This window comes from Canis lupus, chromosome 6, assembly GCF_011100685.1.
Source record: "Canis lupus familiaris isolate Mischka breed German Shepherd chromosome 6, alternate assembly UU_Cfam_GSD_1.0, whole genome shotgun sequence".
NCBI classification, from domain to species: Eukaryota; Metazoa; Chordata; class Mammalia; order Carnivora; family Canidae; genus Canis; species Canis lupus.
Window position 1 is genome coordinate 61,058,293 of NC_049227.1, and position 25,167 is coordinate 61,083,459.

A 25,167-nucleotide genomic window follows, 5' to 3' on the forward strand; every position below is an offset into this window, starting at 1 on the left:
TGACTCATTGGACCTGGAAGACAGATGGTTGGAGTGACCTGGAAAACTGAGTCAGGATTCCCACCCTGGGTTGGAATAATAGGATGAAAAAGTGACAAATCAAAGGAGATGCATGACAATTAAAGACATAAGTACAATCAGAGACATAATAATCACAGATGTAATGAGTCCACCCCAGGATTCATCACAATCTCTCTGTGTCTAAACCACATCATACTTAAAATTCTCACTCTGTGCTTCAATCCTTCAGGAGTCAGCTTCTGACTGTGGAGCTGTGGCACGCAAGGCCTAAGGCCACAAGCATAATCTGATGCTTGCTTCCCTCATGAGGAAGCTGATGTTCTTCAGCTTAAAATCTACACCCCAGCCGGGCCCAACTACTCTCAGGTCACCCGGCCCTTGCTTTCTGTGTCTCTGCTGGGCTTCTATCACTGCTCATCTCTTTCTTTTTCTCTCTCAGACTCTCTTACCCTCTCTGTGTGTTTGTCTCTGTGTGTTTGTCTCTCTGCTTACTCGGAATACTCTCCACCTCACTGCCTCTCCCCTGGATATGCCAGGTCTCTGCTCCAATGTCACCCTGGGAAATTAGTTCTGGAGTGATGCCCTTCTCGGTGCCCCACAGCACTCTATGTCCATCTACCCCACCACAGTGTTCCTCACACTTCACTGAAACAGCCTCTTCCTAGGTGTCTGGTCCTCACTAGGTTGTTAGCAACTTGAGGAAAGGGACCATGTCATGGTTATACTGTAGTACTTTCCCTAAGCATGGTGCATAGTGCATCTTCAATCATGTTACACAGAAGGAAAGAAGGAAGGCAGGAGGGCAGGAGGGAGAGAAGAAGGAAGGAAGGAAGTCCGTCAGACAGGTGGACAGAGAGAATTGAGAATTATATTTGGCAATTTAGATTTATAAAACATCTCTATCTTTTTAAAAAAGATTTTATTGATTTATTCATGAGAGACACAGAGAGAGAGGCAGAGGGAGAATCAGAAGACAGAGAGAGAGAGAGGCAGAGACATAGGCAGAGGGAGAAGCAGATTCCCTAAGGGGAGCCCGATGTGGGACTCGATCCCAGGATGCCAGGATCATGACCTAAGCCGAAGGCAGACACTCAACCACTGAGGCACCCAGGTATCCTATAAAACGTCTCTTACAAGAGGGTGTTGTAAGGTCTATTAACAGCTTTAGGGTGACAAAAAAGAAAAAGGAATTTAGAACATTCTAATTTCAGAACGTTTTCATGTGAATGCTAAAATATGCCTCTTAGACTAGAAGATGTTTGGTAGTAATTTTGAGAGAGAAAACTAAAAAGTTTTAATATCTTAAGTTTTATATAATGTCTGTACTGTATGGTTTTGACATTTGCTATCTTAGCTCCTCTGGAGTTTCCCTAATAAAAACAGATTTTGGGGTGGGGGTCATTTTTGTTTGTTTTGCTTTTTTGGCATTCAAATTCACCCTCTTCTGTACAAATTCATAACTTTTCAATAAAACTATCATATGCTTATTATTGAAATTTCAGAAACTATAGAAATGGAGAAGAATAAACCTCATCCAAATGGTCCTACAAAGAAATTTCAATTATGCATTCCCCCTTCTTCCTTCTAATCTCCTTTTTCTTTATTACGAAACTGAGTTATATATTAAATTTTATTTTATTTTTTAAAGATTTATTTATTTAAGAGAGAGAGAGGCAGGGGATGGGCAGAGGAAGAGGGAGAAGGAATCTTCAAGCCGACTCTATGCTGAGTGTGGAGCCTAACTTGGGGTTTGATTGCATGACCCCAAGATCATGACCTGATGGGAAATCCAGAGTCAGTGCCCAACTGAGCCACCCAGGTGCCCCAACATTCAATTTTATATCCTGTTTTATTTCCTCCACAGAGCATAATATAAACTTCTCCACAAATCATTAAAAATTCCTCAAGAGAGCATTTTTGATTGGTGTGAGATATTTAATTATATGAGCACATCTTAATCTACTTGACAATTCTTTCATTTTTGGATATTTAGGTTCCATTTATGTTGTTGCTGTTGTTATAAAAAGGTAACTAAAAAATAAATTACCAGTGAGATTTGACATAGCTTGGAAGTGCCTCATATTTGGAATGATGATTTTGGACATACCACCCCCTTTTTTTTTTTTTAAGATTTTATTTTTTATTCATGAGAGGCACAGATTGAGAGAGAGAGAGGTAGAAACACAGGCAGAGGGAGAAGCAGGCTCCATGCAGGGAGCCTGATCATACCACATCTTTCTATTTTAGCTACAGTTATATGGGCTACTATCAATTTTAAAAACCTCAGTTTACTATCCTGAAACTAAATTCCACTAAAGGAAATTATGAGACTAATCTGGTATCCCTTAGAAGAAAAATGTATCCACATTTATTTATTCACTCATCACACGTTATTAATCGCTGTTCTGTGGTTTCAGAAAACTGTAGAAAGCTTCAGAAAGAGGCCGTCTGAAAGCTTATGGTTTTTTGTGGCCACCAGTCATGCACACAAATAACACCAATGGAAGACTGTGGCCTCAAAGTGGTAAAGACTTAGACGATTAATACTATAGAATTTCTAGAGGGAAAGATCTTTCCTACTGGGGTCTTACAGAAAGCCCTAAGATAATGACAACGTTCAGGAGTAACTTGTTTGGCCTTCGTTTATGGATGGATGGATGGATTTACAGATGTCAAAACAAAATATAGTTATAATTTATTCAAAATTCTTAATTAGCCCATTTAAAAGCTGTAATCAAATAATAGGTAGTGATATTTATATAGAAATACTGTCCAAAAAATACATTTTATTTCTAAGGATCAGCAGAAAAGTAAATTGTAACAGCAATTATGACTTGAAGATACCGACAAAACAAACAGGTGGTTTACAAGATCCATGATGTTTTGCAGCATTCATCTCTGTACCTTGTTCAATTTCTGAAAAAAAAAAAAAAAAAAAGGTAGATTTTGTATGCCCCTTTTTTTTTTTTTTTGTATAAATATATTTTTTTTATTGGTGTTCAATTTACTAACATACAGAATAACACCCAGTGCCCGTCACCCATTCACTCCCACCCCCCGCCCTCCTCCCCTTCTACCACCCCTAGTTCGTTTCCCAGAGTTAGCAGTCTTTACGTTCTGTCTCCCTTTCTGATATTTCCCACCCATTTCTTCTCCCTTCCCTTAAAACTGTGGGATGATTCAAACTTCTCCTTTAAGATATAAAGGAAATGCATTTCTCCAAGAAGAAAAATCGTACTCTCCTATTACAGCGAATGTTTGTAGTTCCCCCGCCTTCATTGAAGCCTCCCGTATGTAGCTTACTTTGGAAGTGCCCTTACCATGTCTTCATCTCAGGTGAGGGTCTCCTTTTTCTTACTTGCCTTAAGGCCCGACTCATTATGTAGTTATGGAGTTAGAAAGAAGTGTCAATTTCTGCACATTCCTCCTCCAAGCATACCTTGGCTTTATTTTTGGAGGTCATGCTTGTAGAATACACTAATTTGCCTGTTTTCTGTCAGGCCTAGCCATGCTACACGGTATGTGGGTTCTCTCCAGGATAATGGTCTAACACCATGAGCCTTGAATGTTTCTGAAAGTTCAAAGAGCATCCCAAGTCAGAATGCCAGTGTGGACTCAATGTCTAAGGTACTTTTAGGGGATTACTTCTTCATGCTTGTTAGCTAGAAGACTCTTGGAGACTGCTTCCATATAATGACACATATAAATGCAAAGAAGATACCAATGATCAAATATGAACCAGATTTTTAAATATTACAGTGTGTCCTTTTCACTCTGTTACTTTCTGCTAGCATGAGGGGGAAAATAGGATAAATGCTAATATGTTTTATATGTATCTTTCTGGTACATGGAATTGTTAAAGTAGTCTTCTCTCTAAAAACAAATTTTTTTCTAATAGAATTCTGTTCAGGAAGAAAGGCCTAGATTGAAAGCTGTACCTCTGTGGTAAGAAACACAGCTGTTTGTCTTGCCATGATTTGTTCAAAGATGAGCTCTGTTAATGGGAAACAAATGATTTATAACCCATGAGTTCACATATGAAAGACATTGTACCCTGAGTAAGTAATTGGCTGTTGGTCCAGGATAGCTAATGTGCTAAATCTGTGAGTATTGTTCATACAATGTTAATACTCGAGGTCATCATTAGGCAGTTAGCCAGTCAAGTCATACACAGCCACTTCTGTCCCATACTTCTTTTACTAAAGAATATACTTTAAGGTTTTTCTATTCTTGACCTCCATTTTTTTCTATAGCCATAATTTCCACCAAAGTACACTATTTCTTGGCTCTACTATATTCTTATACTTTTCTTTTTAAAAAAAATTTTTTTTATTTTATTTATTCATGAGAGACATAGAAGGAGAGAGACAGAGACATAGACGGAGGGAGAAGCAGGCTCCCCATGGGGAGCCTGATGTGGGACTCGATCCCCAGGCAGGGATCATGCCCTGAGCCAGAAGCAGAAGCTCAACCACTGAGCCACCCAGTGGCCCTTCTAATTATACTTTTCTAATTAACTATTTCCCATAACTGGGCATAAGTCATTTAATTGCTCTCACCAGCTCCCCTCAGAACTCTGAATAGATTCATCCTCACCCACTTGTGGCATCCAAAAGATGGTGATACATCTGTGAGAGGTGGTAGCTTGCAGTTATAATGGGCCATAAACAGAGCCTGGATGGGTGGCAGGGCGAGGAGAAGAGAGGCCCATCTTTCCAAAGCAAAATTCTCATTTTCTGCACAAGGAAAGAACCCTGTGTTGGACTTCTCAGAAGTAAAGTAGTTGCTCACAGATGAAAGAACTATGATAATTATTCCTAAATGTAAAAATTTCCTCATAGGTAGATTAATTATATTTCACACTTATTAAAATCATGGAGAATTACATGAGATTTACAAAAATACATGATCATCATTTCAGTCATTTACATAGAAATGGCATAAGACAACCAAAATATTTCTAAGAAATATGTATTTAAATCTGAGTAGTGAGGATATTTGGGGGTGGGTGGGTAATGGGAGGAAAGGTTTAGTGTTTCCTGGCGTGGTGTTTTTTGTTTTGTTTTTTTCCTGATTTTGCTTTTAAGCTTGTAACTTGCCTTTGTTTATTCTTTGTTTTCCTCTGTAAAATGGAAATAGATTTTCATGAAGAGGCTTTGAGGAATAGGTTAAATAGGATAACCGGTTACTCCAGTTTTCTAGAAGAGAGTGATATGCCCCCCAGCCTCTTACATTTGATTTAAAGAGATCCTTTCCCTCTTGATTAATTGTTTTATACCAGGAGAAAACAACGTTGTTTATCCTGATGTGAGCCCTACTTCTCCTCATACAGAAAACTAATGGGCCAGCCACAGTCCTTAACACCAGAGAAGTTAACACAGATATACCTTTAGAGGAAATTGGACATGAAATGTTATGAAACATGCCACATTCTCTTGCAAGATGTGGTGGTGGGTTCCATAAGACTTATGATTTGAAAATCTAAGGATATATTCAATTATAAAGATATAAAACACATTATTTTTGATAGAAGAACTCTGAAATCTGCAATTCTCTTCATTGGCACTCTTCCCCACGCTGTGCTGTACAGAACATGTGCAGTACTATTCTGAGTTTTCCGGAAGTGAAACAACTTTATGGAAATCATATGCAAAATGTTTCTCAAGTTTTTTTGCAGTTTACTTTTTTATGAGTCTGTTAAAAATTTAAGAGAAGCCTTGTTGACATTTTATATGCTTATTTTTCTTTCAAAGGAAAATGGAGGATTTTTAAATTTTCATATCTAAGATGATAAAAGGTGAAATAACATCATAATTCTTATCTTGTTCAATTTGATATTTGGTTGTTTTATTTTCTTTTATGAGTTTTATTCATCTTGTAACCAGTCTTGTATGTCTTATAAAAAAAAATAAAGGTTTATTTCCCTTTTTCTGTTTTGAGGAATCTGCCTCAAGCTATCGTATCTAGGTAGAAAAACAATCGTGAGGTTCAAACTCTTAAAATACTACCTCTGAAAAAAATCTTAATAAATAATATAAATATTTTAAATATTATCACTTCAGCATTTTAAGTACACCAACAAGTGATTTTGGTGAATACTTCGTCCTCTGAGAAAACTAAGGAAAAGAACATATTGTCGTCTTGAATGTATTTGAATATCACAATCATATTGTTTCCCTCTGAATGTGCTTATGAAATGGAATATTTTTAGTGGAAGGCTACGGCCACAGCCATCTATTACTTTATATAATGTTTTATTCATCCAACTGACACTAAGATTTTTATAGTTCTCCAAATAGTTTACTGATCCAAGCACTTCTTTGGCCATAGGAGTCCCTTTGTGATCTCTTAAGAGAGAAACGTTATGACATTTGTAGATACAGCAATTCATTAGGTTTAACACAACTATTAGTTCTTCAATTAAATATTGACTTGAACCTCCAGGTCCTACTTCAGGTGAAAGTGAGCTTTATCAGCAAATGGTTGTGCCGATTCCTTGCATTTATTCAACCAACATCTGTTGAGTGCTTCCTCGGGGCAAAGCAACACTTAGGCGCTATGTGTATGCCTGGAGGCACGTGTGGTGGGAGATGAAGGTAAAGATGAGAAGCAGCCAAGTTTTGTTTATTTGGATCATTATTACAGAGATAAAGAATTAGAAAGCTGTCGGAAAAAGGCTGATGAGCTCTTTCTAAATAGGCAAGCATGCAGCAGCTGTGGGAGGAGGAGATGGAATGGTGGCATTTTTCAAAAACGGACATTTGGTATTACAGATTGATGCGCGGAAAATAAAAACAAGGATAAACTATTGAGTCAACATTATTATTATAGCTATTTTTTACCGGGCAATCTTGCTCTGCTTTTGGAGTCAGCCTCAAATTTCGCTCATTAGCATTCCTTCTTTGAAATGACTTTAAGGTGGTTGCATATTAATTCAACTGAGTTTCCTGAAATAGAAGACTGACTTGACCTGGGGCCGGCGCTAGAGGGGTCGCATCCTGTGTCACACCAGCACATGAGCACTGAGTTCAACCCTTCTGCAGGAAGCCTAGCGCGGGCCAAACAGCAGCGTGGCTCGTCTTCTGACTCCCAGCACTTCATTAACCGTGGCACCACAGAGGGGTTATATAACTGTGAGCATAACTTTGTAAAGTTTATAAACACAGCAGAGAACATTCTCATGGGCGGCCCTGGCCAGGCCGCATGCGTGGCTCCCTGAGGTCACCCAGAGTTCCCTCTCCAGGCACAGCTCCCCTCTGGGCTGCAGGGGGAGGCCTGGGCCCTGCGCTGGCTGTCCCGGCGCTCACCCCCCTCAGCAGCCCTGTACTGCGGCCAGCATGTCTCCAGAGGAAGATTGATGGCCTCTTAGTAATGTTTCTCGTAAGTTCCACCAAACTGGGGCCTTGGCAGTCCCTGGGTTCTTAGCACTTGACCCCCACGATGTGGCATTCCTTGAGGCTCTGGCCTGACGAGACCACAGTTCTTGAGACAACCAGGGTTTTAGCACTGCTGTAGTGTGAATCTGGGACGCAGGGGTCTGCAAACACCACTAAGTGTGGGCAGCCCCAGGCACACGGTGCAGGACACGGAGGGCGTCCCCACCCTCACCTTTCCATGAGGTTGGCCATGCCCAGCCTTCCCTCCCGTGCAGGGGGTGAGATAAGCTCAAGTGGGTCCTGAAGCAAGATGCCCCCCATCCTTGGCCTCCCTCACTACACACACATGCAAGCACAGGATCTTAAGGCCTTGAGAGGTAAAGGCCACCAAAGAATTCTCAGAGAGCATCGCTCCCAGAGCCCTGGTGTTAAAATTCCAGATCCTAGACAACAGTCTGGGCCCCAGTCCTTTGACATTGTTATGACGTTGTCCTAAATACCAAATATTTAAGTTCAGTGGACATGTGGGCATGTCTGGATGTGTGTGTGCCATGACAGACAGACAGTCCCAGCCCTTTACAAGTGTGGGGCCACTGGAGGGGACCCACCATCCACCTTTTGGAGTTATTGTGTCACATTAACATTAGGTCGTTACTCTTTGGCATTATATGTCTAGGTCATTATTTGAACCATAGTAGATTCAAATGGCCATAAAGTGACTCGTACTTTCCAGAAATGTCCTGGATTTCCTCCTCATCCCATCTTTTTTATTTTTAGAGCATTAAGAGCGGTTTGTCCCCCTGCCTTCCATTTCTGCACCCTGTTTTGAAACACATAAAATTATGTTTCTCTTTCAATTCTGTTTTTCCCTCTCAGCATGATTTTATAGACCATTTTTTAAACACACACAAATCACTCTCTCTACCCCTCTGTCCAAATCTATCTGAGCTGCAGACAGCCATGTTTGGAGGAAAGGGAGATGGCTTATTCCTCTACCTGCCTCCACCCCGCCTTCAAAACGTGGGGCTTTTTTAATGAAGAACTCACCCTGCCTGAGATCCTCTAGGAAAATTCCTTCTAAAAAGAATAGAGGATCTTAGGAGGCCAGGATTTGGGTAGCAGTCAGCCTGGAGTTTGAATCCTGAATCTGGCATTTAATTGCTAGGTGGCCCTGGCAAGTTACTTAATCCTTCATGCTTCAATTTCCTCATCAATAAAATGCAGGTAATGAGAATTACCTGACCTAAAGATTTAGTGAGTTAAGGTATGTCTAGCATACCTTATTAAGCATGCAGTAAGCACTTAATAAGAATAAGGGAATGGAGGGCCATTCCTGACATAAAAGATCTCCCCAGACCTTAACTCCTGCACAGTGATATTTAACTACTGTAAAATGATGGTGCAGTGTCTATGTTTTACCATTTTTTTAAACAACATAAATCCCCTTGCTAACCTATCCCCTCAGCCTACTTACCAACTGTTCTTGCCTATGCCTATCCCTGTAGTCCGGAAACAGTTAGGATGTGACTGAAGAAATGACGTTTAGTCAAGGCACCTCCTCTGCCACTCTCTGCCTCCATCCGCTGGCACTGCCCCAAACTCAAACCACATTGAAGAAACTCTCGATTGATTTTATCTTCACGCCTACCCAGTCCCACATGCAAGCTGAAGTTATGTTCTCTCAATGTGGTATAGACACATAGACTCGAAATAGAAAACTGGGACACATTTTTTTTTTCTTTTTAATGAAAGAATAGTTGATTGTCATGGAAATTAAGGACAAGGAGATCAACTTTCCAGATTCTTCTTTAATAAACTTCCAAGTGACAGGTGCTCCTTCTGATGGTCAGTTCTGTAGCTGTTGTCCAAACAGTATTGTGCCATTAGCTTAGAGAAAAATGAAAATTCCAATTACAGTGCAACTCTTGAAGGCCTCCGTAGACTGAAAAAAGCCACTTAAGGCCAAAAAATCAGCACGAATGCCCATACAGGTAGGGTATAAGGTTGTGTCCTTAGTGTCTTTCTTCTCTTAACTTTTGATAGCAGGAACGCGAACCCAACCATGATGCTAAAATAAAACCTGCTCATCATTAAAGCAAAGTGGTTTTGGTTTTGTTATTGTTTACACCTCCACCACTATATAAAATACCCTCAAGAAGTCATTTGGCAAACCGGGGAGAGTCATAGTTACAACACAGAGGCTAAATATATGCACCTATTTTCTCACTCAACAAGTACTTTTGAGCACCTACTCTCTGCAAAGCATTAATAGAAGTCCCGATGTACACTGGTCAAGAGACTAGGTCAAGTGCTTGCCTTCATGGAGCTAAGAGACAAGGAGTCAGGTAATAAACCATCAGCAAACAAGTAAATATATGATGACCTAATATCTAGAGTGATAAATAATTGCCACCAAGGAGATAAGTTAGTGTAATGTGGAATATCTGGGCAACATACTTAGATCAGGTGTTCCAAGAAGGCCTCTCTGAGAAGGAGCTGCCTCCGTTCAGGGCCGCAAAATGAACTCGGGGCGAGTCAGGGACACAGAACTCTGGATAGAGGGGAAGCCATAGGCTTTGAAGCAGAACAGACTTGGTGTGTAAACAAACAGAAAAGAGAGAGATGTGATACCTCACAGACTTGCCTCCAAATCTTGGCTTTTCTCTGTATTATGTGAGCAAGTTGTTTTGGGGGTAGTGAATATCATGGTTAGAAGTGTGAACCAGAGAGTCAGGCTTATAGGGTTCACTTGGCTTCACTACTTACCATATGTGTGCCCTTTAATTACTTAACCTCTCTGTTCCTTAATTCTTTTTGTAAAATGAGGATCATCATACCTAGTTTCTTGGATTGTTGTGAAGATCACATAAGATTAAGCGGCAATTTGTAGAGTAGGGCTTATCACATAAGAAACGTAGAAAATGTTTATTCCTGTTCTGATAATAATAGTAGTCATCATCATAATAAAACCTTCTGACCCTCAGAGGGTTAAAATGAGTCTAATTCTAAAACTAAAGCCTACCTCATAGTGTTCTTTGAGGATTATATGAGATAGTAAAATTCTAAGCATATACTGCCAGCATATATAATTACTCAAAACTCTGGTAGCTATTACTACTGTTGTTTTGAAATTAATAGTAGTATTGGCTATAAGCTTCAACTAGTATCAAATCTATATGTTTTGTACATTGACTAAACCCAAAATATTCTTAGAGTATCAAAATATTCTTAGAACTGAGCTTTAGCCAACATTTCATTTGGTTCAAGTCCATATTCTATACATAAAAAAGCACATTTGTTATGCTCAAGTTTTCCTATCTGTCTCAAGGCCTTCCTCACTTGTCTCCTGTAAATGCTGCCTTTACCACTCAAGGACCTAGATGCATAGCTAAACATGCCTTTTAGTGTTTGTCATGTCGCCTTATTAATATCTTTCCTTTTGGCCTCAGAAGGGAACAGAGAGAACACAGAGTTAGCTATGGCTCCGCTCAGCTCTGAACCTCTGACAATCTCCATGTAGCCAACGTGTGCTGCAAATAAGGGGAGTCATTGGTGCAGGATGACAAGCTGAAGTTTTTATCACTGGCAGTCACTGATCTGGCCAGTTTTGTGGGATATTCAGTGAGGTGTGGACGATGGACAGTGGATGGATGGCAGGAAGGAAGGAGGGAAGGAAGGAGGGAGGGAGGGAGGAAAAAGGAAGGAATCAAGGGTGAAAGGAGTAGGCATAGACACGCCGTACTAGAACCTAGACATGCTCAGCGAGAACTGTGCAAATTACAAAAGCACAAGACCTCTTGTGCGCCAATGAAATAATAGAAACCAGTCCACAGACCAAATGACAATCATGTAGCGGGTGTAACAGAAATATAGTACTCTCACCACTTTAGTCTTTGTTCTATTTCTGTTTGATTTCATTTTCATAAGAATCTGTGAGCAACCTTAAGGCTTGGTCTCTGCAATGCAAAAACAAACGAAACTGCAAAAGTCCCTGATTCTGAGATACACTTATCAGTTAATTTTCCCATTAAGTGATGCAAGAGGACACCTACAATTTCTTTCCTTAGAATTCGTGCATTCACTTCCTCATCAGTGTGGTGAAAGGAGCTCTGGAACTGAAGTCAGAAAACCCAGCCTGCAGCTGAGAACCTAGTAACTGTGATACCTTGAACAAGTTGCTTAAAGGCTCAAACTGTTTCTTTCCTTATTTACAAAGTGAGGAACCTGAATGATAGGATCCCCAAGTTTCCTTCCATCCGTAAAGATTTTAGCCTTCAATTGTAATCTGTCCCAGGAGTGCTCCCAGGTATTACATCCTGAGTTGTGATGAAATACGTATTTCTATGTTCTGAGTAAAGGCTAACTCTTGTGAATTGAAGGACGCTGTTGATGCAAGTCTTTTTGTAAGAAGCATCATTGTTTCATCAAACAGAAGTCAAATCCAAACCTCAACTTTCCAAGGACTGACTGCTGATTCTCAATGTGTGTGTGGATGTATGGGGTACCTGCAAACACCACCCCAGTCGAGCAGATGATTATTTCAGGATACAAGTCTCTTAAAGTGGGTCTAGGACAGGGGTAATGAAAACACCACCACCTTTCATGGCACTTGTATGCTGGGGAAGATGTCTTCAGGTTGTAATTTGTCAAAAAAAAAAAATATATATATATATAGTTTAGAGACTTGTATCCTTTTTTTTTTTTTCTTGGTTTGTTTTCTTACTATCCTATTGGACTTATAATTATCTCTGTCATTTAAAGTGAAAAGCATGTAGAGAATAAAAGCAAAATCACCTCTTACACTAAAGCATTAGGCCTATACAAGGATCATTTTCACATTTCACCCTTTAAGAATAACACGTACATAGTGAAAATGTTTACATTCTGTTTTTTAACCCTCTTGCTGCTGGGGTAGGAGGCAGGATTTAATTAGCGTGCGATTGAGTTCATTTAGTAAGAAATGCAGAGAAGTGGCAACAGCTGAACAATATTCTTTCTCAGAGCGGTGGGGAAGAAGAGTCTGCGGAGCATTCTTTTCCTACTTTGTAGCTCTAAAAGTAGCCAGTTAATTAGATTCCATGGTTACTGCTATTGTGATATCTGCTTATTTGAAGTGCAAAGATAATCATCAATTGTACACTCTTGACTACACTATTAATGGCTTTAATACCCACATTGTGTTTACATTTTGCATTGCGACGAACACTTAGCTATTGTGGTTTTTTCCATGTAGTAATTCAGTGAATACTGTCTCCATGTAATGCCCTTGCCACCTCATTCTGCAGTATTAAGTGTTGTTTTTCTAGTGAGGTCTTGAAATGTGGGGTATTATGTATGAGTTATGCTAATTTGTTAGGGCAATGAATACATTAATTTCATTAGTAAATGGCCTCAAAGCAGTAATTACCAGTGTAGGTGTGTCAGAAGTGATCATGTTCAGTTTTGCCAGTTAATTATTAAGATTTTGTTCCGAGGGGCCCAGATTTGACATCCAGCTTCAAGTTAGCCATAAATAAAACCCTGAAATATGTAGGGATGAAGAAACGAAGCCAAGAGCTCGTGTTGCATGTACATACTTCCATGTTTTGTCCAATTGTGGCTGCCAATAAGATGCCAAAATAATTTGTGTCCGTGATAAAAAGTTTTAGTATACCCCTCAAAAGCACGTTGTATTAAAAATAGCAATTGTGCCTCCTTGATGCCCTTTCTTTGCCTTCCACACCTGGATTTCGCATTATCCACAAAACAGTGTACGATTTGCTAAGATGAATTCCACTTAGAATTGTTGTCTCCAATTCCTCTTTCAAGCTAAAATCACTTTTTTTTTAAAATAAATGGAATTTTTCTCTAATGGATTAATTGGCTCCCAGAGCCTGCTATATTATTATACTACTTAAACCATTTGCTGCTAAGCAGTAATAATAGAACCCATACTCCAATATTAATTTCCACAAAAATTTGACATTCTTTTTATAATCATACACCTGTTGGAACAACTTAATGCATCTCCATTTGCTAAAATGATGTGTGGAGGTCGTGTAAAACTGAGCAATCACTTGGGCTGTTTATGGAATCTTGGAATACTAAACCGTTCTCAGTTCCTGGTGTTCTGCTCTAATGGGAAAATAATGGTCTCTACAATTTGGGGAGGAAAGGAATACAGTGGAGTTTGAGAAGCTGGTGACACACATGTGTAAAGAAAGGCCATGTGAGCTGTAACAGGGAAAGGGGCAAAGCAAATGCAGGATAGGCTGATAGAAGAGGAAGCCATTACGGGAAAGAAAAAAAAATTCAGGAAAGATGCTGGCAGAAAGCTCACTGCTCCCCATATTTAATAAGTCCAAAAAAGCCTGAGTCATTTCTGCCAGTGAATGTTGATGAATCAAGGAGCAGCAGTAATCCTAAACACAATAATGGCAATGATGAGAGGGGAGCTGGCCAACTAAGAAATTGGTTCTCTTCTAGATTCCTCTTGTCTCATAGGGAAATAGCTAGTGCTTCTGTTCCCCGGTCTGATTTTTCCATCCGTGACTCTGCCACGGCACCGTCTCGCTTCTACCTGCCTTGAGTTTTGGCTGTATAATACAGTTTTGACTTTTTTAATGTTTCTAGACTTCAGCTAGATCCTTGAAATCTGAACCTGGCCTTCCACGTGCAACCAACCCTTCTGTCTTCAGGATTTAGAAAAGACTAATCTTGTTTTACTCTGATGCCACATTTCATTTACCTGGATGGACAGCCAACATTGGACACTCTTCGTGTTCACCGATCACAGCAGTTTGGACGGTGATCATGCAGCCTGTCTGTCAATTTGGTGATGGTGGTCCTCAACAGAAAGGATTCAGTGAAAAAAAAAATCTCTTCCTTCCACCTTAAGGTAATGCAGGAGTTCAAACTTTAGAAGTGATTCTGGCTTAGACTAGCAGAGTCTAGAATTTCTTTATTTGATTGACATGAATTTATCTTGAGCAGGATCGTTGGTAGCGATCTTGACTCTTTTAACTATTGCCTACATTTGAAACGCATTTATAGACATGAATTGCCGTTTTTGTGAAAAGTACGGAAGAGAAGATAAGGCCAAGGAGCCCCCTTCTAATTGAAGACATTAAGTCAGGACATAAAGCTTTACTTGGTCATTTCAAGGGAGAGCTTAGAGGCATTCAATTTGAGTTACAGAGTAGTGATTAAGAACTGAGACCTCTGTCCAGAGACGCAGCTCCAGAGCTGCCCTACTCACGGGATATTCTGAATGAAAGCCAACACCAGGAACTGTGCAGTGCACAACCTGTGCAGCCATACATAGCAACCCCATTAGGGACTCAGGTTGAGGGGTGAGAAGGATTGGGGCTTGTCTAAGCATTGCCCTTTACTCCCTGCATTACAATGAACTAATCATACAATCTCCGTGAGCCGCAGACCTCTTGTGTGTAGGTGGCAATAATAAATATTACCTGTTTCGTAGAAGTGTCATGAAGGTTTAATGAACTAACGCATGTCCGCAAGCCTGTCACATGGCAAGAACCCAACTAATATTAGTTATCATTATTATTACCAGTAGTAGGGGTTTCTCTTTCATTCAGTGGTGATGCCAGAGCTCCATGAAAACAGAAGGCCTGACGGGAAGGCACGCTGTCTCTGCCCCAGCTCCCAGGGACAGTTCAGGTACTAGACACTTGGCTGATGTCAACTCAGCTGCAGGTCCACAGGCTTCTGGGCCTTTTCAACTTAATGCCCTGCTACAGTGATTCCAGGCTTTTCGTCGGCTTACTAAATGTCCTTCAGTTGGTTTGTCAATACCTGTTTTCTTCCTTCTCTTGTGTTTTGCTTTGCTTTCCCCTGTCCTCGCAGTGTGGCCACCGTCCCCTACCACTCACTGTGTTCCCTGAGCTACAGACTCATGGGCCAGGCTGCTCAGAGCCCTGCCGTCTTCCTCTTTGTCCCCGTGTCCTGACCAGCACCCCTGAGCGCTTAAACCTGACCGCCACTGAGAACCCTGCGCGGTGGACAGAGCCAACTGATTTTAAGGAGAAATGGCCAAAAGAAATTAAACTCTAAATATTATTCCCTGGAACCTCTTTCTTCCAGCCTGTCACAAGGTACTTACAACTGTTCCTATAATTTTTGAGTGCTACTATGCACCAGCAATTGTGCTAAGCCTTTACATAATTTTATTATTTAATAATCACTAACTTATAGGTATAAATATTATTGCTCCTTTAGGGATGATAAAACCTAGACTTGGAGAGAGTCTGAGTTACTTGCCCAAGCTCATATAGCTGGGGTAAGTATTGAAATATTTATTTAAGCCCACATATGACTCCAAAGCCCATTCTCCCACCACTACCTTCTACTCCTCTTCTGCTACATTTTATAGATTTTTACTGTTTGAGTCAAATGCATCATTCAAACCTAAGCCTTGGAGCACTACATAGGAAGAAAACTAAAGAGAGTTCTACTTCTCTATGGCCTATTTTTTACCTTTCTCCTCTTAGTCCTCTTTTTTTTTTTTTTTTCCTTGAGTGGTCATATAATTAGCGTAAAAAACACCACAAACCTACAAGCTAATGACACAAAGAAGATAGAGTTACCCATGTAGTCGGGAGGCATGTTGATCCGTTACACGTTTGCTGTCATCTGAGGTTTATCTTCTAATCCAGGCAGGCCTCGTTTTTTGTGTAGTGAGGGACCAGGATGATGCTAGCAAGTAGATCCCAGACAATACCAAAAGATCCATTCAGTTAATATTGTCGCACTTAAGACCATAGCAAATGCCGTCTCGCAGCCACCTCCATTCAGGGAGTTCAGTGGTTGCCAATACGTGGGCTCCAGGCTCCTGGGAGACAGCAGAATTAATATCAGAGAGGCTAAAACCAAGGATTATCTCAAATAGTATTATATTTCATACAGATACATTTATTATCTTTCAATGTATTTTCAAAGATCTACAGAGGTGGATGTGACTAATAATACAGATTTTAAAGCACATATATGGAGGATCATGAGACTCTGTAACAAAATTAAATGGGTTTTCCCAAAAGAAAAGATGGAGGACCACTGAGTACCATATTGTGGCCTTGAGAATTTTTAAATTTAAGCAGGACAGGAATACAGGTAGCAAAAACTATCCTGTATCTCTTTAATTAGGGAATTTATACATTGACGCCTCAAAGTCCCGAAACAAAAGCTAGCCACTTACAGCTCCATGTAGGGAGAACAGGCTCAGGCCTGCAGGAAAATGAGGAAAAAAAAGAAAGGGGAGTAGGTGGTCTCTACCACCCATCCTCAGTTTCTTCTGATGTCACTGTTCCTTTCTTAAACTACCTTGAATTTAGTAGGAGAAATGGTCAAACACCTCCAGAGTTACGCCAAGTCACATGATGAGGACAAGGCAACAGAAGTCTTTGTCTTCATGTTTTACCTACACATGAACTATTAGCAACACCTTGCTGTCTATGGAGCTTCGTGCAATACTCTTTCAAAGATACTAGCTGGGGAGAGCTGGATGGAGCCACTAAGGGTCCAGTGAGGGCCTCTTGCCTATCAGGCCCCAGAAAAACAGAGCTCCGTTTCCTAAGAGATACCCCCTAACGTCCAGTGCAGAGAAAATATATTATCTTGGATGAATCAACCTGCCAGCATCTTCTTTTCCTGGCACCTCCCAGGCCACTGGCTTGTTCCATCATATTTGAACACTGTTCCAACCCGTGAAGCATTAGACATGGCTGGGCAGCCAGGGCCTGCCTTAGTGCATACAATCTCCAGGGTGCCAGGAGGAGAGCCGTCGCCCCTGCCAGGATGCCACACTGTCTTTGCGGAGATCTCTAAGCTGCCATGGAGGAGTCGGCTCACAGATAGATCTCTGCCGGGTGGGAAATCTGCCCACTGGGAAGGCTGCACAGTTGTCCCTCTGTCTCACTACATCCCGAAGTCAAGTAGTGTTTTGCTAGTAGAGCTAGAATATGAATCTAGAACTTGTTAAACAGTTTGTCTCTCTGGTTATTCACTTGGATTTAGGTGAAATCTGAACTTCTGAATTTTAAATTAATATTTATGGCACAATTTAATACACATTTAGTAATGTAAAGAATCTGATTGAAAGATGTGGTTTGCACATAAGCCCCACCAGAAACTCATTTACTAACAGAATCCAACCCTAAGTAAAATAAACAGCTTTGCTTTCTACTGACATTTTATAACTACCTTAAGGGAAAGGTGGAGAGGGGAATTGGGTTTCCATGTGGATTTAATTCAAGAACTTCCCGAGAAAGTGCTCGAAGGCAATACGGTAGTGAGCCAACTTTTTTCTGTTAAGTCACAAAAAAATAGATTGTACCAAATAGAGGGGATCAACCACAGCTGCAAAGAGGAAATTTAGAATTATCATCATACCAGTATCAGAAGGTCCTTTATGTTTATAGCTTCATAAAAGTTCAGTTAGAGTATTTGCTGCCAACTAATAAAAAAGTAATGAAAAATTTTGCAGATTTTTTGTGTAGACAGCAGTTACCTAATCCTCAAATCCCGATGAATTCATATATTCAAAATATTTAAAAGGCAAAGTACACCCAAGAATTTATTTGTGACCTCTTTAAAGGCACAGGTCTTAACCTCATTAATAGATAAGAAACAACTATATTGTTTGGCTGTACATCAATATGTGCTTGAAAATAAATTCAGATTCCTTTATTGCCTAAAGTTTGAGAAACCATAATTAAGCAATGACACTCCAGGGTGGACGTTATTAGGTAAAAACGAAGGCCTTGTCCCTTTAATGCTCCTTGATGTGTGTTATTAGCCAGGAACCCCTGGCTTCCGTGTCTTTTTGTGATTATAAAGGAGGTCTCTTTTACATTTATTTTTTTTTAATGAATTCTAACAAGAGGGCTTTTGTATTTATTGAACTAACACATCCATCCATTTGGAGGAAAATAGTTCCTATTGGAAGGACGAAAGGAAGCAAATGAGAAGTGCTTGAAAATATTTTTTCTGCTATTTTTGGTGCGGAGTTTTTTTCCCCTAGTGTATTTTTAATACGAAAGTGCAGACACCTTCTGTGTGTTTCATAAGTTTCTCCGTGTCCCCTTTCCTGTTCACATCACTCTCTGAGCCCTGCGCCATCAGCTGGCCTGCTCTGTCTAGTAAGCCTTAGCCTCCAACAGATTGCCCTTAACCTTTACTTTTCATTAGAGAGCACAAAGCGGGAGGCAGTGGGGGAGGAGGAGAATTAAAATTGGAGGTGTTTCAAGCGTCTGTACTACATTATGCCACTATATGAAAAAGTCGTATAGTTTAAAATGAAAAGTGAAGTATGGTGCTTGTGATCTGGCATTAAAATTCATTGCTGGGGAGAGCTCATAAAAATCTGTATATAAATGTTGCTGTTATTATTTATGAATAATAATTGTATGATAATGCTTCCTCCTTAGTTAATTATTTGTGTGGAGGCTTAAGTACACTTAGCTATTATTATTATTTATAAAATCTGGATGTTTATTGAGTGCCATGTGCCAGTCACTGTCTTAACATACTTTACATACATTATCTCGGTTAATCTTCGCAATAACTAATGTATATGTATAGACATTACGTCTATTATACACACACGCGTGCGCACACGCACACACACGTTACACTTGGTAACTGTCCTAAGTCTTAGAGCTAGTGAGTAATGAGGAAAGATTCCTGCCCAGGTCAGTGGGATCAAGAGCCCAATATCTTTAACTAGTTCACTCCATAAATCATTGCCATCCCTAGACCCATGTTAAATAAGTAAATAAAGAGTAGCCTTCTACAGCTGAAGAAATCCGGGCTGAAAGAAAACAATTAACTTATAAATGTCACATAGTTATCCAGCAGTGGACCAAGGAGAGGAAAGCAGACATTTCTGAACATGGCTCACTGCCTTGACCGCAAAACCACGTAGTCTGAACTCTTTTGATGATCCTTTCTTTGGGAGTGGTTATTAACATTGGAAAGCTTGAACGCCCATGATGGAAGTCCAGATTAGCACCAATTGCATTTTTTTTTTCTTAACAAAAATATAAGCTTACCCATGAGAGCTACTGCCTGGGAGGTATGAAAGAAATATCCAGACAGAGGATCAAAATAAAACAAACTCAATTTAAAAGCACTCCTTTTGCCATAAATTCGGTGTGCTGGAGGTCAAATCAGACCCCTGTGTGCAAATGAAGTAGAGTATCTCTTGCTTAACACAGATGTTTTACTCTCCTCTGACAACCACATTTTTGGTAACAGGATTCTATTATATATAAAATGGAAATGCTACCAGCTTGGAGTTTTTGCAAATTTTCAGCTTTTGTACATTCTTTTCCTAGGGAGCACGTGAATCAAGTAGGAACAGAACCACGCGTGTGCAGAGACACACGCACGTGCATGCATGCACGCACACACACACCAACACAGACAAAACCTAGAAAGCTCTCGGAGCACCCCTCCTGGTCCCCACCGGCTGTGTGTACCCTGTCCTGCTGAGACAGACTTCAGAAGGGCAAGCCACCTAAGTACCCCTCGGCTGGCCCGTTGTGCTGATGCTGCAGGCGAGTCGGTTCTCCCTCAGCCCAGGTGCCAAGGCCCCGCAAGGTGCCCTGCTGAGAAACCCACGCGGCCCACCTGCCCCTGCCCTGCGCGCCCCTTAGCCCCAGCCACTCGATCACCTCGCGTGGAGCTGCCTGGAGCTGTTTGTTGAACTTTCTCTTTGACTGAGAGAGAGACAAATGTTCCATATTATCTTTAATTTCCATAAAATTGTTTTAATCTTTGCTTTATAATAAATGTATAACGGTGCCCTCGGGGATCTCTGGTTCGTATTATAGGTGTCTCCCTTGGAGTTATGTGCAAGACGGAGCTGCTCAGCGTTTGCCTTTCACCCCAAGGACTCGAAAGATCCTCGGAAACAAAGGATTCCTCTGGGAATCATCCATAAGCATCAAATGGAAAATTTCCTTTCCCCCAGTACGCCTCCATTCCACCTCCCCATTCTGGAGACGTGATTATTGGCCAAATCAGATCAGGAACAGAAGCAGCAGGAGCTGAAAGATGCTTGCTCTTCTGAGCGTCCCAGCTCTGGGTGTGATATTTATGTGTGCATGTGCATAAATATATAATTATAAATATATAATACATAAACACCGTAAAATACAATTAATCGGCTGAACCAAAAGCCCTTGCCACCGTGTCCGTTTTAAACTTTTCAGCTCCAGTGATTTTTTTTTTTTTTTAATATACCAGCTTGACAATAAAGGAGAAGGGAAAGGGGGGTGGGAATGGGAAGGTCTCCCGAATACATTTTTTGACATTTTGTTTATTATCATGTTATCTAGGCTGGTGGTAAATGGATGGACTTGTCAGCAGAAATCTCTTGGTGAAGTAAATAAAGAATCTTAATAGGCAAGGAGAATAGAACTAACGGCAAATTGCTCACAAAGAGATCTAATTTATTGGTTTCGCTTTCACTGAGATTCTGTTCTGGATTCTGGCTTTGCCAGAAGAAACAGCTGAATGATGACATGAACCCATACGCAGAGAAAGTGCTCTATCTGGTAGAAAATGGGGAAAATGTGGGGAGAGTCTCTGCGTGGCCTCAGCCCACCTTCTTCTAAAAGTTAGCTGCCTTTTTACTGCTTCGGTAGTGCCACAAAGCCAAGGCCTGGAAGGTCGCCTCCGGTTTCATTTTCTGGTCCCTCTTAATAAGCCCATGCTGCATTCATGAAAGAAAAATATTCAATGTGACCACACCAGTTATAATATTATGGTTATTTGGGTTTAAGCATAATAAAGATACCAACAAGGGTTCCTCAGTTATTAATATTTTTTTCAGGTTAAAAGGCAGCAATAAATCATAAAGAGCATTTCCAAGCAGTAGCACTTTTATAGAAAATTGCTTGCTATTTAAACAAAATATTTGCTCTTCATCTCAGGAAAATATGTGGATGCTTCTGAACAAGGAGCTATTTTACCTACTTTCTGCCTTCTATAATTAGCCCATCTTATTTGGAAAAAAAAAATTATTTTTTTGATTTGCTTGCCCGGATCACAGCAAAATATAGGGCTCAAGTTTGCTTTGGCCAAATGAACAATTCCTTCATTAGCAGCCTACGTTTTTCCACAGAGCGTGGGGCACTGAGTTTAAATAGTTGCCCTCCTGTATCCATTCTTCTGAGAGGGCTGGAGACCTCCACGTAGTTTTCTTCTGGGCATGGATGAAATAAGATAAGGAGAGAGTTTTGATCCAATAGACATGGGTCAGAATTTCTGCCCACCTCTTGTCAATGTAGAATCTCCTTCATTTATGCACTTAGGAGAATAACTCTCCCATGAACCCTGAGCCCAGAGGTCCCCTCAGGATGGGGCCATTTATCTCCACAAGTTGGCTTTGGGAGGGAGTTGGGAGGAGAAGGTCACCCAGATATTAACCTATCTTTCTTCACTCCTGGCCTGGACTCGCTTGTTAGCAGGAAACAATGGACATTTAGACTCTGGCATGGTGTCCATTTGACCTTTCTCTACTTCATCATAGTCTCTTAGAGAAGCCAACAAATTTGACTACATCTCGGTGATCACATGGCTCATGACGGTTCATTGTTTATGCATTTACCCTGGAAAGAAAACGTAATTGTGAATATCTGTTTAAATATTCCCTTCAGCCAAAAATAACCATGTCAGTGGCAGGTGAGATCAGGACCATAGGTTTAAAACAAATGAACACATCTTCTTCTAGGCCAACTGCAGTGCCAGTTTCATATTCTGAGTTAAACATGTTTTTTTTTTTTTTCTTCTCTCTCTCTTTCTCTCTCTCTCTCTCTCTCTCTCTCAAAAATAAGTTCCTAAAAAGAGTTCCTGGCATTCCAAGTAATGATTGTAAATCTACCAAGTTAATTTATGAACCAATAAAGTCCTGTCAAGTCTCCTTCCCATCTTCTGGAAAACAGGTCTGCAGAGATGAAAAAAAGACCAGCTAGTTACTAAGGAAATATATTCTTACTTCTCATATATTCCTCTTCAGCCTTGCTTTGGAGTCGGCTTCTGTGCATTGTGGAATATGGAAATCCCTACAAACACAGAAAGTATTTGGGGTGATAATGGTCTACATTGTTAGATGGCAAGGCTTTAAGGAAATTAACAATAAATGCATCATTATTATATCCAAACTGCCATCAGATTAAATTCAAAACTCTAAATGAAAAGCTGAGGCATTCGGTTCCTTAGACACAGAACATCAAATCAAGGCTGTTACCAGAAGACAGTATTTAAGACGTCCCCCCCCCCCTTTTCTCCTCAGTAAACACCTTATAAATTTGTCTGAAATTTTCAAATTTTGCATTAATTGAGGCTCCTTTGCCTGTTCATTTGAGTTTTGGTGTGAAAATATATCAAATCTTAACACACAAAAAGCTGCTCTCTCAAGCCACATTTCATAACATGATTTCATCAGATGGTCTTAATTTTCTGCATGACATTATCTTTCAAGCTGACATAAGACTGGGCTGTGATATTTGCATACTCAAGACAGAACCATGCAGCTTAACTATGTTTCTGCTTGTGTGGGAATTTGGGGCATTTTTACTTTGAGGAATCAAACAAATAAACCTTCCAAAAATAAAAATAAAAATATTTTCTCTACTCTTTGAATGACTTTGTTCCTGCCTTTTAACTAAAGAAACACTGAGCTATTTTAAACAATAACTGTAGTACCCGAATCAGTTATCCTAGTATTCGTGAGGTGTATTTATCTCCTGAAGGCCTCTGACGTCCAGACCGATTAGTCAAGGAGACTTTGCTATTTTACTTGGCTAGTATCCATATCATTGTAAATGTGCAAGAAGAGAGAGGTGTTTTTATGGACAGAAAGATTATATATTTTAAATCTTGCAATCTAGGCAAAATCTATCACTAACCTTGGAGTTGGAAGACCAAATGCTGGGCTCCCCTACTTGCCAGCTCTGACTAGACAAGTCACCTAGTATCATGTTGAGGTCTCTTACCAGGTATATTTTTAAAATGTTTCTTTTTAAAAATGTTTCTTGAGTGCCCATAACATGCCAGGTGCTCTTTTGGGTAGTATAAATCTGAAAATAGCCATTAATTGGTCTAGAAACGCAGCAGGCTAGAATTGGAAGGGAATCTTAGTCTGATCTATCATAGGGATAAGGGAACTGAACCCACCTTAGGTAAATGATCCATTCAGGCTGTGACACCGTGAGAAGCAGTGGGGAAAAGCCAGAGCTCCATCCTATCCTCCTCTAAATGCTCATTGCCTATGTCTCTCTCACGAAGTCCATAACTAGAGACGAAGACTGTGGAAGTGTTATTATTATCAGCAGAAAAAGAAAGGCATCCTCTCCCTTGTCTGCTGAAGTTCAATCAATGAAAATTGTCCTTTTGTTTGTTGAGATGGTTGATCGGTTGCTTTTTGATTTTAATGAAAAGGCAGATAGTGTACCGTCCAGTTTCTGATAAGCATAGGTCCCATCAAAGTCTGGGCATAGTAAATACACAGTAAGAAGTCTAGCTCCTGCACACTGAGTTGGAAATGCTCTTGTCAAGGTCACCAATGACCTCCATATTTCCACGTCCATGGATGCATTTTACATCATCTCTCATTAACATCTGACACAACTGACCACTCCTTCCCTGAAAGATACTCTTCGAGAGGCTGCTTGGACACCACATGGATTGACTTCTCACTCACTGGCCATCTTTTTTCCATCTCCTTTTCTGATTCTCCTCTTTCTGACTCTGATCCCAGAGTGCCACAGGCTCACTACCCAGAGTGCCTGGGTAGGCACTTTGCTCTTCGCTCCCTACACTCACTCTTCCTGATAGCTTATCCAGTCGGCCCCACAGCTTTGAGTACCATCTGCACGCTGCCAATGTCCTGGCATATATTTTCTCTCCTCTGATCTCCAGATTATAAACCAAACTACCTCCTCATCATCTCCACTTAGATGATCAATATATATTTGCACCAGTGAAGAATGTGTTCTTCTATGAATAACAGAAAACTTGATTGACATGACAGTCTTATTTATGTCACTCGGTCTAGGGCAGTCATTGCTGCTTTATGTGACACCAAGAACCTACTCTCTTTCTATATCCCAGCTTTACCAGCTTCATGGTACATATTTGGTTCTTCTTATCACCAATGACTGCTACAACTCCAGTCCCCTTTCTGCATTCCAGGAAGAAGGTGGAAGGGCCAAAAGTACAGAAGGAAAAAGCCTCCACATGAGGCTAGGCCCTGTTTTATTTCATATTTTTTCAGGAAGTTAAGCCAAGCAAATCTACCTACACCCCAGCACGGAGCTCATGACCCTGAGATCCTGACCTGAACTGAAATCAAGAGTCAGATGTCAACCGACTGAGCCACCCAGGTGCCCCAGAAGTCCCTGTATTTTTCATATGAGGACGAAAACTTTTTCATCATTATTGACTTCTTTTTCCTCTCATTCTCCCTTCCTCAAATTCAGCAGCAGACCCTTTTAGATTTACCTTTGAAATATATCCAGACTCTGACCATGACACACCACTCTTCCATCCCCCCTTAGTCCAAGTCTCTATCATCTCCTGCTTGCATTATTGTAAAACTCTCCTAACTGCTCTCCCCTCATCCTTACCTTCACCCTGAGATCATTCTCTACTCAGAGATGAAGTGATCCTTTAAAAATCCAAGTCAGCTCATGTCATTTCTCGCTCAGAACCCTCCCATGATGTCCGCTTCACTCAATATCAAATTTCAACTCTTCATGAGCCA

General features: G+C 40.5%; 1 long non-coding RNA gene across 1 annotated transcript in view; it reads left to right on the top strand.

Moving 5' to 3' along the window:
• LOC102152083 overlaps nucleotides 1-23,039 on the top strand; it is an 84,987-nt gene extending 61,948 nt beyond the window's left edge. Inside the window, exons 2-3 of the long non-coding RNA XR_005361304.1 lie at nucleotides 14,010-14,274; nucleotides 20,231-23,039. This is a non-coding gene — a long non-coding RNA (uncharacterized LOC102152083). The remainder of the gene's footprint in view (nucleotides 1-14,009; nucleotides 14,275-20,230) is intronic.
• The last annotated feature ends 2,128 nt before the right edge of the window (nucleotides 23,040-25,167 follow it).